Source organism: Vulpes lagopus, chromosome 6 (genome assembly GCF_018345385.1).
Source record: "Vulpes lagopus strain Blue_001 chromosome 6, ASM1834538v1, whole genome shotgun sequence".
In the NCBI taxonomy this organism is placed as follows: Eukaryota; Metazoa; Chordata; class Mammalia; order Carnivora; family Canidae; genus Vulpes; species Vulpes lagopus.
This window is the reverse complement of record NC_054829.1, coordinates 33587069-33600244: the sequence shown is the minus strand read 5'-3', so window position 1 is coordinate 33600244 and position 13176 is coordinate 33587069. Positions and strand designations below refer to the sequence as shown.

The 13176-nt window shown below is 36.1% G+C and overlaps 1 protein-coding gene and 1 pseudogene across 12 annotated transcripts in view; one reads left to right on the top strand and one right to left on the bottom strand.

Annotated features, from left to right (window-relative positions):
- The window catches only part of FUT8 (fucosyltransferase 8), a 287889-nt gene that overhangs the window by 177277 nt on the left and 97436 nt on the right, over positions 1 to 13176 (top strand). The window lies entirely within an intron of this gene.
- On the bottom strand, positions 6528 to 6795 carry LOC121493283 (annotated as a pseudogene).

Sequence of the window (13176 nt, the reverse complement as noted above, 5' to 3'; positions counted from 1 at the left end):
TCATCGAGAATGCTTGCAGTTTCCTCCTTTCCATGCATACTTTTAACTGCATTTCTTGTAAGCATTTTTTAAAAAATGAAGGTGTACCTGAAAGGAGACAAAAAAAAAATACCCTTTTAGAAATTTATTTTCCAAAATGTCATTTTAATTACTATAATATATTCCCAGTTTCCTTATGAGTATTTTCTGAAATTTTCTAAATTCTTACTCATGCTAGGGAATGGCTGGTATAGGCAAGCTACTCAAGTTTGGACCTATGTCATATAAAGGCCTGATCTACCACCTTGAAGGAAGTCTATGCTTAGAAGAATTTGAGGATATATTGCTGGGCCAGACATCCAGAGATACTCTGTGGTTTGCAAGGTTTCCAAGTCGCTTTTCAACATTTTATCTTAAGGGTTCTGCTTCACTTAGTAAACTAGTAGTGTTACCTTTTTTTTTCTACCTTCAAACCTTGCATCTAAAGAATCTTAGTAGCATGATTTGGCGGGCTATTGAGGTCTTTCCATTTCTTAATAAAGCCATTCACTGTCTTCTTAATTTGTAAGAAGAGATTTCCAATAATAGTTTATCAGGTCTTTGTATATAAGCTTTGACAAAAATTCAGTGGTCTATAAATCTGCCCAGAAGATATTCTCACCAAAGATTTCATGCCATTTGAGTACATGAAGAAAATTAGCTGGTATTATTGAGAAATGTTGGAATGTAGGAATTTCTCCAAAAAATGATAGATGTATTAACAGAAGAATAACTTGATAATAAGGCCAGCATTGGACATTTATTTTAACCAAAAAAACCTAGAATAGAATGTCCAAATTTTTTACAACAACCTGTGTTTTGGGCATTTTCTTCCATTTAAAGTGTTCATTCTTAGGGCCATGGTAGGGTGGCTCTGTTGGTTAAACATCTGCCTTTGGCTCAGGTCATGATCTTGGGGTCCTTGAGTCCCTTATCTGGGTCCCTGCTCAGCTCTGCTTGTCCCTCTCCCTTTGCCCCTCCCCCTGCTCAATCTCTCTGTCTCTATCTCTTAAATAAATAAATCATTTTTAAAAGTGTTCATTCTTAATGAAAAGCATGAATTTATAAAAACAAATATGGCAATTGGATTTTTGAAAAAGTAATTGAATTTTCCATCTACTCAGATTTCAATTTCACAAGTGCTTTATTTTCACTTCTCACTGATCTTTAGCTGGCTACATAACAGAGCTTTATTGTTTTCCCCTTCCTTTACACCTTCTTCTTTTTCCCCTTGGCTCTGATAAATAGTGATTTGTTTGTTAGTTCATTTATTCAAAAAATATTTATGAAGCAATTATTGTGTGGCAGAGAATGTGTCATATGTTATATATAAAATAGTGCCCTCACCAATTTGCATGTAGCAGAGAGGAGAAACAAGCTTTTACTTTAAATATGTGGTTATAGAAACAGCCAAAATCACCATCAATAGGGGATACGTTGAATAGATTATGATATTTATGTAAAATGAATGTTTTATAGCTCTCTCTCTGTGTGTGTATGTGTTTTACATTTTTAGAAAAATACCTAAGACACTGCCAACAGTGAAGTAGAAGACACAGCTTCTACTGAGGGTCCATGGGGACTGGACTTGTTGTTATTCATTTATATGTAATCTTGTACCTTAAAAAAGAAATAAACCTCTATTCATGTACTATATTTTCAAAGAAACTTTAAGTGAATAAGATTGAAGGAAAATTAACAGTACAATGAATTAGCAAATAAATAAGTAATTACACTTTTGTCAAAAAAAATCTGGAGATAAAACCTTCAAATTTTACGACAATCGTTCATTATCTTAATTTTTGTGTTTTATCCAAAATGCCTTCTTTTACCAGGGGTGTTGTCACATTTGAAGTGAACAGGGACAACTGTCAGTCTAGATTGTTCTGTCTAAGGCTTGTTGGATGATGAAAGAATGGCCAAATTTACATTTTCTATTTCACTTGTCAAAACAAACATGGTCACAGATTTCCTGGGAGAATTGAGCCTGAGACCTCTATTTAATGTTGATATTACAGTATCTAGAGCTGAAGTTGGATACAAATTATCCCATGTGATTATTCTATTGAAGCTGATGTGGTTCCTTGACCCTTGTACTCCTTCCATACCATTTTGAATTTCTTCACATTAGGTAAAATGGATAGGTATAATGACAAGAAATAGCTTTTCTAATCATAAATCAGCCTGTTATTCTTGGATAAAGTTTGGATAGTCATGATGTAATTTTAAATACATTGCTGTACTTGTTAATATATCACTTGAGATTTTGAAAATAAGTTTTAAATTGAATTGGCCTTTTACTTTCCTTTTCTTGATCTTTTTATTCCTTCTATATCAACCTTATCCTAATCTTAGGAATAGAATTTTGGAGCATCCTCTCTTATATTCCAGAGATAACTTCAATTCAGATAATTGTTTTATGAAGATTTTTATAACTCATCTATAAAAATGCCTGGACCTAGCATTTTTTTAATTCAGTAGATTTTTGACTACTGATTCAATTTGTTTCTTTTTAATCTATTTGGTAATTTAACTTCTAGGAATTATTTACTTTTTCCATGTTTTTAAGTGCCTGAAAATGTTTATAGTATTTTGTGATTAATTTTTAATATTCTTGATCTATGTGTGTAATTCCCTTTACATTCCTAATATTGTTTATTTGTACCTAGGTTCTTTTGCTTAATTAAGGTCTTTATTATTCCAATATTCATGGCATAATTGTTGAAACTGTTTAAGAAAGCAACCTGTTTTAAATCAATTATTAAATATATTTCTGATGATAAAAGTTTAATTTTTCTGAGAGCACTGTATAATCATTCCACTTAGCTACGAATTCAGTTTTTTCATATTCTGACTAGAGGGTAAGAATTTACTGGTTTTCATATTTTTGGACAGGTCCACTGAATTCCTTGAAGAGTGGGACTTTTGTTGGGTATTAGTAGGGCACCTTCATGTTTTTTAATAAAGATTTTTGTCAAATGTTTTATTCAGGGGAGTTCTATAACTTTTGGTGTATACAATGAATCCCACCTGGTAAGATCAAGAATTGTTCCTAACCCGGGGAATGCCAAGCACTGATTTCATTAATTCTTTTTTTTTAAAGACTTATTTATTTATTTATTTATTCATGAGAGACACACACACACACACAGAGGCAGAGACACAAGCAGAGGGAGATGCAGGCTCCATGCAGGGAGCCCGATGTGGGACTCGATCCCAGGACTCCAGGATCATGCCCTGAGCCAAAGGCATACGATCAACCACCGAGCCACCCAGGCATCCCTTCATTAATTCTTTTAGAGAATTATTTTCCCAGCCTTCAGAAGTTTCCTTACATACACATGCTGATTGTCAAGTAGACCTATGCATATCTCTGGAGTTTTCTCCCTGTTCACCTCTCTCTTCTGTGGTACTCTGGTCATCCATACTCTGAGACATCTAGACTCAGCTCCATCACTCCAGATGTAGTCAGAAAACTCTCAGGACAGTAAACTGGGGCAATAGAATGGCTGTGATCATTTGTATTCCCTTCTCTGTCTGATTCTAGTGTTTTTTTTTTCCAGCTTTATTGAGATGTAACTGATATAAAACATTGTGCAAGGTTAGGGTGTGCAACATGGTTTAATACATATCTATATTATTAAATGATTACCACTGAAAGGTTAGTTAACACAACCATCTCAACCCATAATTATAATTCTTTTGTAGTGAGAACATTGAAGATCTACTTTCTTTGAAATTTTCAAGTATAGAATACAGTATTGTTAACTATAGTCACTGTGCTGTACATTAAATTCTTCAGACTTTATTTATTTTAGGACTGTAAGTTTATACCCTTTGACCAACATTTTCACATTTTTTCAAAACCTCAGTCCTTGGTAACTACCAGTCTACACTCCATTTTTTGTGAGTTTGTAATTTTTATATTTCATGTAAAGGTGTGTGTGTATATATATATATAATTATGGATGAATAAAGAGTATATGGTATGTATATATGGTGGGTATGTGTGTATATAGTGTGTGTATATATATATATATATGCCAATACACACACATGCACCATATATACATACCATATGTTCTTTATCTATTCATCCTTCAACAGACACTTAAGTTTTTCCCATGCCCTAAGTATTGTGAATAATGCAAAGAACATGGGAATGCAGGTATTTCTTTGAGATACTGATTTTTATTTCCTTTGGATATAAACTGAGTGGATTACTGGATCATATGGTAGTCCTATTTTAAATTTGTAAGAAATGTTCATACTGTTTTCCATAAAGACTGAATCAATTTACATTTCTGCCAGCAGTATCAACGTTTTCCTTTCTTCCACATCCTCCACTAGCGCTTGTTATTTCTTGTCTGTTTGATAACCATTCTAATAGGTGTGAGGTGGTTTTAATTTGCATTTCTATCATGATTACTAATGTTAATCATCTTGCATATACCTTTGTAAATGTCAGACATTTATATATTGGCTTTGAAAAAATGTGTATTCAAGACCTTTCCTAAATTTTTAATCAGATGATGATGTTTTTGCTACTGAGTTGCATGAGTATTAATAGATATTTGATATTAACCCCTTATCCAGATACATGGTTTGCAAATATTTTCTCCCCTTCAATAGATTGCCTTTTCATTCTTTTGATAATTTTGATTGCTGTGCAAAAGCTTTTTAATTTGATGTAGTCCAGTTGTTGGTTTTTGCTTTTGTTGCTTATGCTAAAAAATATCATTGCTAAGACCAGTGTCGAGTTTTCCTTCGTTTCCTTCTAGAGCTTTATGATTTCAGGTCTTTCATTCAAGTTTTGAATACATTTTCAGTTAAATTTTACGGATGGTGGTAAGATAGGGATCCAGTTTCATTGTTTTGCATATGGTTATCCAGTTTTTTTCCAGCATCATTCCTTAGAGAGAACTATCCTTTCTCCATTGAGTATTCCTGGCTCCCTTGTTAAATATTAGTTGACTATATATGTAAGAATTTATTTCTGAACTCTTGATTCTGGTCTGTATATCTGTTTTTATGCCATGCCATACTGCTTTAAATTCTATAGCTTTGTAATATAGCTTGAAATGAGGAAGTGTGATGCCTCCAACTTTATTCTTTCTTGGTATTGCTTTGTCTATTCAGTGTCTTTGTGTTTCTATACAAATTTTAGGATTTTTTTTTATTTCTGTGAAAAATGACATTGGAATTATGGCAGAGATTGCGTTGAATCTATACATAGCTTAAGTGGTATGGATATTTTACAACATTATTTTTTCTGATTTAAGAATATGAGTATTTTTCTATTTGTATCTTTTTTCATCCAAGTCTTACAGTTTTCAGTGTACAAATCTTTCACCCCCCCTTTTATTCTTAAATATTTTATTTTTCTGGTATTATTGTGAATAGACTTTTTAAATTTGTTTTTCAGATGTTTCATTATTAGCGTAAAGATATGCAACTGATTTTTCTGTTTCTTTTGTATCCTGCTACTTTACTGAATTTATTGATTAGTTCTAACAATTTTTGGTGGAGTCTTTAGGATTTTTTATATATAAGGTTATATTATCTGCAAACAAAGACAGTTTTACTTTTTCTTTTCTAGTTGGGTGCTTTTTATTTATTTCTCTTGCCTGATTGTTCTGGCTGTGAGTTCCAAACTACATTGAATAGGTATAGTGACAGTGGGCTCTCTTATATTGTTCCTGATCTTAAGAGGAAAAGCTTTCCACCTTTTACCATTATGTTAGCTGTAGGCTTGTCATATATGGCCTCTTATACCCACTTTGTGAAGACATATTACCATGAAAGAATGTTGAATTTTATCAAATGCTTTTTCAGAAACTATTGAGATAGTCATAGGATTATTGTAGTTTATTCTATTAATGTGATGTATCCTACTTAATCACATACATTGAACCATCCTTGCATGCTAGGAATGAATCCCACTTGATCATGGTATATGATCCTTTTAATGTGCTGTTTAATTTGGTTTGCTAGTATTTTGTTGAGAAATTTTTCATCTATATACATCAGGAATATTGGCTTGTAGTTTTATTTCCTTGTAGTGTCCTTATCTGGCTCTGGTAATGCTGGCTTTGCAAAATGAATTTGCAAGTGTTCCCTTACTTTAGTTTTCTAGAACAGTTTAAAAAGGATTGGCATTTTTAAAAAATGTTTTGTAGAATTTGCCCTTGAAGACATCTGGTACTGAGCATTTCTTTGTTGGGAGATTTTTGGTTACTTGCTCAATCTTGTTGCTCATTATTAGTCTATTCAGATCTTTTATTTCTTGATACATTGTACTTTTTAAAGAATTTACTCATTTCTCCTAGGTTATCTGATTTATTGGCATGTAATTAATTCACAGTAGTCTCTTACAACTCTTTGAATTTCTGAGATCAGTTATAATGTCTTCTCTTTTTTCATTAATTGTTTTTAAGGTTTCAACTATACCTTATTTCTTCAATCATGCCATATTTTAATGGGTGTGCAGTACTTTTACTTGGCATCAATCATGAGTTGGCTTTGAAACAATACTGATTTCTTCATTCCTTTGGGATGACTACACCAACAGGAGACAGGTCCCATTCTATTCCAATTTGTATTTCTGTGTATGCCCATACAGAAACACATAACAGTAGCTCTGTTAGCTAATACAGCATAGCCATATTTGCCATGGAAATCAGATGCCCCTTTCTGATGGCTCTATTTTGCCATTGTTTTCTGAATGCTTTGAACTTGGAGACAACTTAGAATGATTTTGGCTGTGGGAAACACCATGAAGCTGAAGATAGAATGGTGGCAACTGCAGCTGTTGGTTTGCTGCACTTCGTGCCAAAAGCCCTGAAAAACCTAAAAACCTTTTTTGGTCTTTTTTTTTCTTGGTAAATCTAGCTAAAGGTTTGTTAATTTTGATTATTTTTTCAAAAAACCGACTTTTAGTTTCATTAATTGTCTTATTCTTTTCCTTTTTTCTATTTCATTTTCTTTCTGCTCAGATTTTTGTTATTTCTTTCTTTCCTTCTACTTATTTGGAGTTAGTTTGTTCTTTTTCCATTTCCTTAAAATATAAATTTAGATTGTTTATTTGAATGTCTCATTTCTTAATGTAAGTATTTATTGCTATCAACTTCTGTCTTAGATCTGCTTTTCTGTATCCCCTATGTTTTGGTATGTTGGCTTTCCATATTCATTTGTTTCAAGATATTAAAAATTTCCTTTTTGATTTTTTTCTTTGACCCAATTTTTTCTCAGGAGTGTGGGGTTTTGTTTTCACATATTTGTGAATATCTCCTTTTTTCTCCTGTTACCTAGTTCTAATTTCATACCATTTGATCAGGAAAGATTCTTGGTATGATTTTCCTAATTTGCTAAGACATTTTTTGTGACTACAAATATGATCTGGGATGCCTGGGTGGCTCAACAGTTGAGCGTCTGCCTTTGGCCAGGGCATGATCCTAGAGCCCTCGGATCGAGTCCCACATCGGGCTCTCTGCATGGAGCCTGCTTCTCCCTCTGCCTGTGTCTCTGCCTCTCTCTCTTTCTTTCTCTCTCTCTCTCTCTCTGTGTGTGTGTGTGTGTCTCATGAATAAATAAATAAAATCTTTTAAAAAATAAAAAATAAAATAAAATATGATCTGTCCCAGAAAATGTTTCATCTGTGCTTGAATGTATATTCTGCTGCTGTTGGACTGTTCTGTATGTGTCTATGAAGTCCATTTTGTCTAAAGTATAGTTCAAGTCTAATATTTCCTTATTAATTTTATGATTGAATGATCAGCCCATTGTTGGAGATGGGGTTCCCACAATAGTAGTGGAACCTGCTATTGTTATTTTCTGTTTCACCCTTTAGGTTTGATAATACTTAATGTATTTAAGTGCTCTAATTCTAGGGACATATATATTTACATTTGTTACATACTCTTAGAGGACTGACCTCTTTACCATTTTATAATGAGCTTCTTTGTCTTTTTTTTATAGTTTTTGACTTAAAGTCTATTTTGTCTGGTATAAGTATAGTTACCTTTGTTCTCTTTTGGTTACCATTTTCATGGAATATCAATTTTCATCCTTCACTGTAAGCCTGTATGTGCGCTTAAAGCTGATGTAAGTATTATAAGCAACATATACTTAGATCTTGCTTTTTTAAGCACTTAGTCTATTCCTTTTGACTGGAGAATTTAATACATTTACATTTAAAGTACTTATTGATAAGTAAACACTAATGCCATCATATTATTTTTCTGGCTGTTTTGTTAGCCCCCCCCCCCCCCCCCCACTAATGCCATCATATTATTTTTCTGGCTGTTTTGTTAGGCCCCCCCCCCCCCCCGGCCTTCTTCCTCTCTTGCTGTTTTCCTTTGTGATTGATGATTTTACTTGATGGTATTCTTTGATTCTGTTCTCTTTACCTTTTGTGTATCTGCTGTTAGTTTTTGTTCTGTGGTTACCATGAGAGTTAAATGAAACACCATGAAGATCTAGCAGTCCATTTTAAACTGATTACAACTTAAGTTTATCATACAAAAAAAAAAAAAACCCTCTCTCTCCCTTTTTACTCTCTCCCCACATTTTATGTTTTGATGTCACAATTATATCTCTATATTGTATAGTAATTAACAAATAATTGTAGTTACGATCTTTTAACTTTTATACCAGAATGAAATGATTAAAACACTACCATATTACAGTACTGTAGTATACTGAATTTGGTTATATACTTCCTTTACCATTGTGTTTTATATTTTTATGTTTTCATGTTACTAATTAGCATCTTTTCATTTCAGCTTAAAGAACTTTTACCATTTCTTATAAGGTTAGTCTCATGGTGATGAACTCCCTCAACTTTTGTTGTTCTTGGAAATTCTTTACCTCTACTTCATTTTTGAAGGACAGCCTTGCCAAATAAAGTATTCTTGATTGGTAGTATTCTTTTTATAGTGCTTTGAAAACAGTATCCCACTCTCCTAATCTGTAAGGTTTCTATTGAGAAAGCCACTGATAGCCTCATGGAGGTTCACTTGTATGTGAGGAATTTTTTTTCCTCTTGCTGCTTTTAAAATTTTTTGTGTTTGATTTTAGATAGTTTTATTTTTATTTTTTTTTAAGATTTTTATCTATTTATTCATGAGAGACACAGAGAGAGAGAGAGGCAAAGACACAGGTAGAGGGAGAAACAGGCTCCACGCAGGGAGCCCGACGTGGGACTTGATCCCAGGTCTCCAGGATCAGACCCTGGGCTGAAGGCAGTGCTAAACCGCTGAGCCACGTGGGCTGCCCCAGATAGTTTTATTTTAATTTGCCTTAAAGAAGATTTTTTTGGGTTGAAACTCTGAGGACTGTGAGGCTGCATTGAACTTAGATGTCCAAATCTCTTAGCAGATTCCTTTAAGAAGATTATTCTGAATTCTTCTTTAGACAATTAATTAATTAATTAATTATATCTTTATTTCTTTAAGGCTATTGGAGCTTTATTAATTTATTAGCTTTATTAGTTTTCATGTTTACTTGATTCTTCCCAATCTTCATATTCTTATTTTTTTTAAGATTTTATTTATTTATTCATAGAGACGCAGAGAGAGAGAGAGAGAGAGAGAGGCAGAGACACAGGCAGAGGGAGAAGCAGGTACCATGCAGAGAGCCTGACATGGGACTCGATCCAGGGTCTCTAGGATCATGCCCTGGGCTGCAGGTGGCATTAAACCACTGCACCACCGGGGCTGCCCCCAATCTTCATATTCTAATGTTGGTATTTGCTCATTTGAGGAAGCAGTTTCCTTTCCAGACTTTATAGATTTGCTTTGACAGGGAAAGACCTTGCTATTCAGCTAATCAGGGGCGGGGGGGGGGGGGTGGCGGGGAGGGTGGTCCACAGGCAGCTGCTAGCAGCTTCTTGAAGGCAGTGCTTGTTTTCGGGGGCCCCAAATTGGGTGGGGCTGATGTCTGTGCTCCGAGGTTGGTGTGGGGAATTGCCAGTGTTCTGCAGTCAGGTCTGATGGCTGGGCTCTGCGTTCAAGCATAACTGCTGGCTTGTATTGGTGTTCAGGCAAAGCTACTTGCTGGGCTTTGCAATCACATATGGTTGGACAGGTTGCAGGCTATGTTTCCTGGCAGGGTGGTATTGCTGGTTGCACTCTGTGATGGGCAAGGCCACATGCTGAACTCTAGATTTGCCTCCTGTCGTTTGGAGTTTCCCAAACAGTGTCCCCTGGCTTAATGGTGCCACTGGCTGGACTCTACATTTAATTAAGGCCATACACATGGCTTTGCAATCAGATGGGAACTCAGGCTGTGCTTCTTGACTGGGTGGGGTTGTAGGCTGTGCCCTATATTGAATGGGGCTTCACGTTAGGCTCTACGATTGAGCAGGCTACTGGTGGTGTTCTGCTGTTTGACAGTGTGTCTTGCTGGGCTTTCTGGTTGGGTAAGGACTACCACCTGTACCCCACAGTTGGATGGGGTTAGAGGTTGTGCTCCATCATCAGGCAGGGTTGCATTCGGGGCTCACTGATTAGGTGGAGCCACAGGCTTTGCTTTGTGATTAGGTGGGGTGACTGGCTGTGCATTCTGTCTGGATGACTCTGCAATCTATGGCCAGCAATTGGATGGAGCCATAGGCTGTCTGTGCTGCTGCATGGGGCTGTCAGGTTGAGCTTTAGAGCTAGGCAGGGTCTCTAGATGGGCAACTTTTTGAGGCAGGGATCGAAATTATGCTCAACAGTAGGATGCTGCTGCTGGACCTGGTTCCCTACCTGAATGGAACTATAGAATGGGGTCTGTGGCTGCCAGGATCCCTGGCCAGAATTCTCAGGCAGGAGCAGCTGGAGGCTATGGAGTTTGGTGGGGCAAACTTACTTAGCAGTTTGGTGGGGCTACTGACTTGCTTTACTGCCTAGGCAGGCCATAGAATGTGTTATGTGTTATATGCAGCCCATGGCTGCCTGGCATCTTTGGTCAGGCTTCCCTGTTGGGTGGGCCTGAAGGCTATGCCCAGCAGTTAGCTGTGGCCAGTGACTTGTTTCTCTGCTTTCGTGTGTCATAGGATGCCCTATATAGATTCAGCAGCTTAGGGCAGGCTTCCTACTTAAGTGGGGCCAGAGGCTATGCTCAGCATTTGAGCAGGCTGCTGACTTGCTTCTTGTGTAGGTGGGGCTTCTCACCAAGATAACCCTCTAGCGGCGGGGGGGGGGGGGGGGGGGGGGGGGGGGGGGGGGCAAACAAAGAAGAATTGCCATTTAAGCTCCCTGGCCAGTTGGAGGCACTAACTCAGCTCTGCAAATGATCAGAGCCAGGGACTGAGATCTGTGTTTAGGCCCCACAACTAACAGGAATGCAGTTGGCCAAGATCTGCACACTTGTTGCTTCCAGTAGTCTCCATGAGGCATTTCTTTAGTGGACATTCCAGGAGGCATCAGTGATGTGAGGGAAGCTTGATACCCACTTTGCACTATTCCTTTTCTCACTAGAGAAACTGTAGGCCCAGGGGGGACCCACTTGTGTAGCATTGCACTGACCTGGAGGAGGAGCAATGCAGTCAAAATGAAACTGCTCCTCTTATCTTATTCTTTTTTTTTTTTTTTTTTTTTTTATGATAGAGAGAGAGAGAGAGGCAGAGACACAGGCAGAGGGAGAGGCAGGCTCCATGCACCGGGAGCCCAACGTGGGACTCGATCCCAGGTCTCCAGGATCGCACCCTGGGCCAAAGGCAGGCACCAAACCACTGCGCCACCCAGGGATCCCCTTCCTCTTATCTTATTCTAATGAGGTTTTCTCGTTTCGTTTTGTTTTGTTTTTTGGGGTTTTTTTGTAACCAAAGTGGATGCTTCAGCCTCACCACCATGTTCTGGGATCTTTGCAAATGTCTATATATAGTTGCTAGTTGCCCTTTCCCTGAAGGGGACTGACGTGGGGAACCACCTATTTTTCCATCTTTCAAATGGTTGATTCCAGTTTTATTAAACTGTTATTTCATATATTTTGTCTGTTTTTTCAGTTGTTTCAGACATTATGGTAAATTTAATCTCTGGTGCTTCATCTTGGCCAGAAGATATCCTATATATCTTTTGCATAGTTAGTATGATGCAAAACAAAATCAAATCCTAAATATTCAGATAATGTCCTTGCAGATTGACTCTTCTGGAATGGTTTTGGAAAGAATAGTCCTTATTGTGTACTTTTTTTTTTTTTTACACTGGCTTCTCTATTACTTTTATCTGTAGTTTATCCACAGTTGGATTAGATTATTATATATAATAATGTAATATAAATTACTAATTCATGTATGTTTTAGTAAAATTAGATTGGATTTAGTACTTCATGGAAATCTACTGAAATGATTTAATGCTGTTTTTTCTTGCCTTTTTTACACTATTTTTTTTCCATCAATATAAGAGGAAATGAGATGAAGAAGAGAACCTAGACATATTTTTTTTTTGTGTTGTCTGGAATTTTCTGTCATTAAGGTATGTTCTGGAAAAGGGCATGCTTGTTCTATGGCATATTGCTCTCAAAAATAAATTCTAAGAGGTAGTAGTTTTAGTCTCTTATCAAATTATTTCCTAGAAATCAGCCATCTAGTTCAGAAAGAGATTAAAAGCCAAATTTTAAAAACTGTATACCAGGAAATGCCTCATTTATGAATGTATGCACATTTGAGCTTATAAATTGGGTAATTGTGCACCTAACAACTCTGTTTATTTTATCATTATTCACTCTATGTATACAAATTAAGGCTTTGTACTTCAAATTTTGTAGCCTGGGATACTCATGATTAGAGAATGGTTATTTTTCATGCTGCTGTTCAGTGTTAATGCATACAATTACAGAATACCTCATTTACTCTGGTAGATTTGTAGCAAGAGCTACTTTACTAAGCCTTTATTCTGAAGTGGTATAGGTAAGTAATAGTTAATTTGGCTGTTATATAAAAAAATATTCAAAAAGGTATAAAAAATCTGTATTGCAGTCTTTACATCAAAGGACTGAGTTGACATCTGAATTTAAGTTCTGCCAAGTATATTTTAAAAATTAAGTTCCCTTAAAATGATTGTGATAAGAATAGATAACCCAGATATTTTGCAATTATAGCTCATCTCTGAAATGCCTGATCCCAGATACAATGGTCCTGATAGTTTATTGCCAAACATTGTGCTAAATATTCCA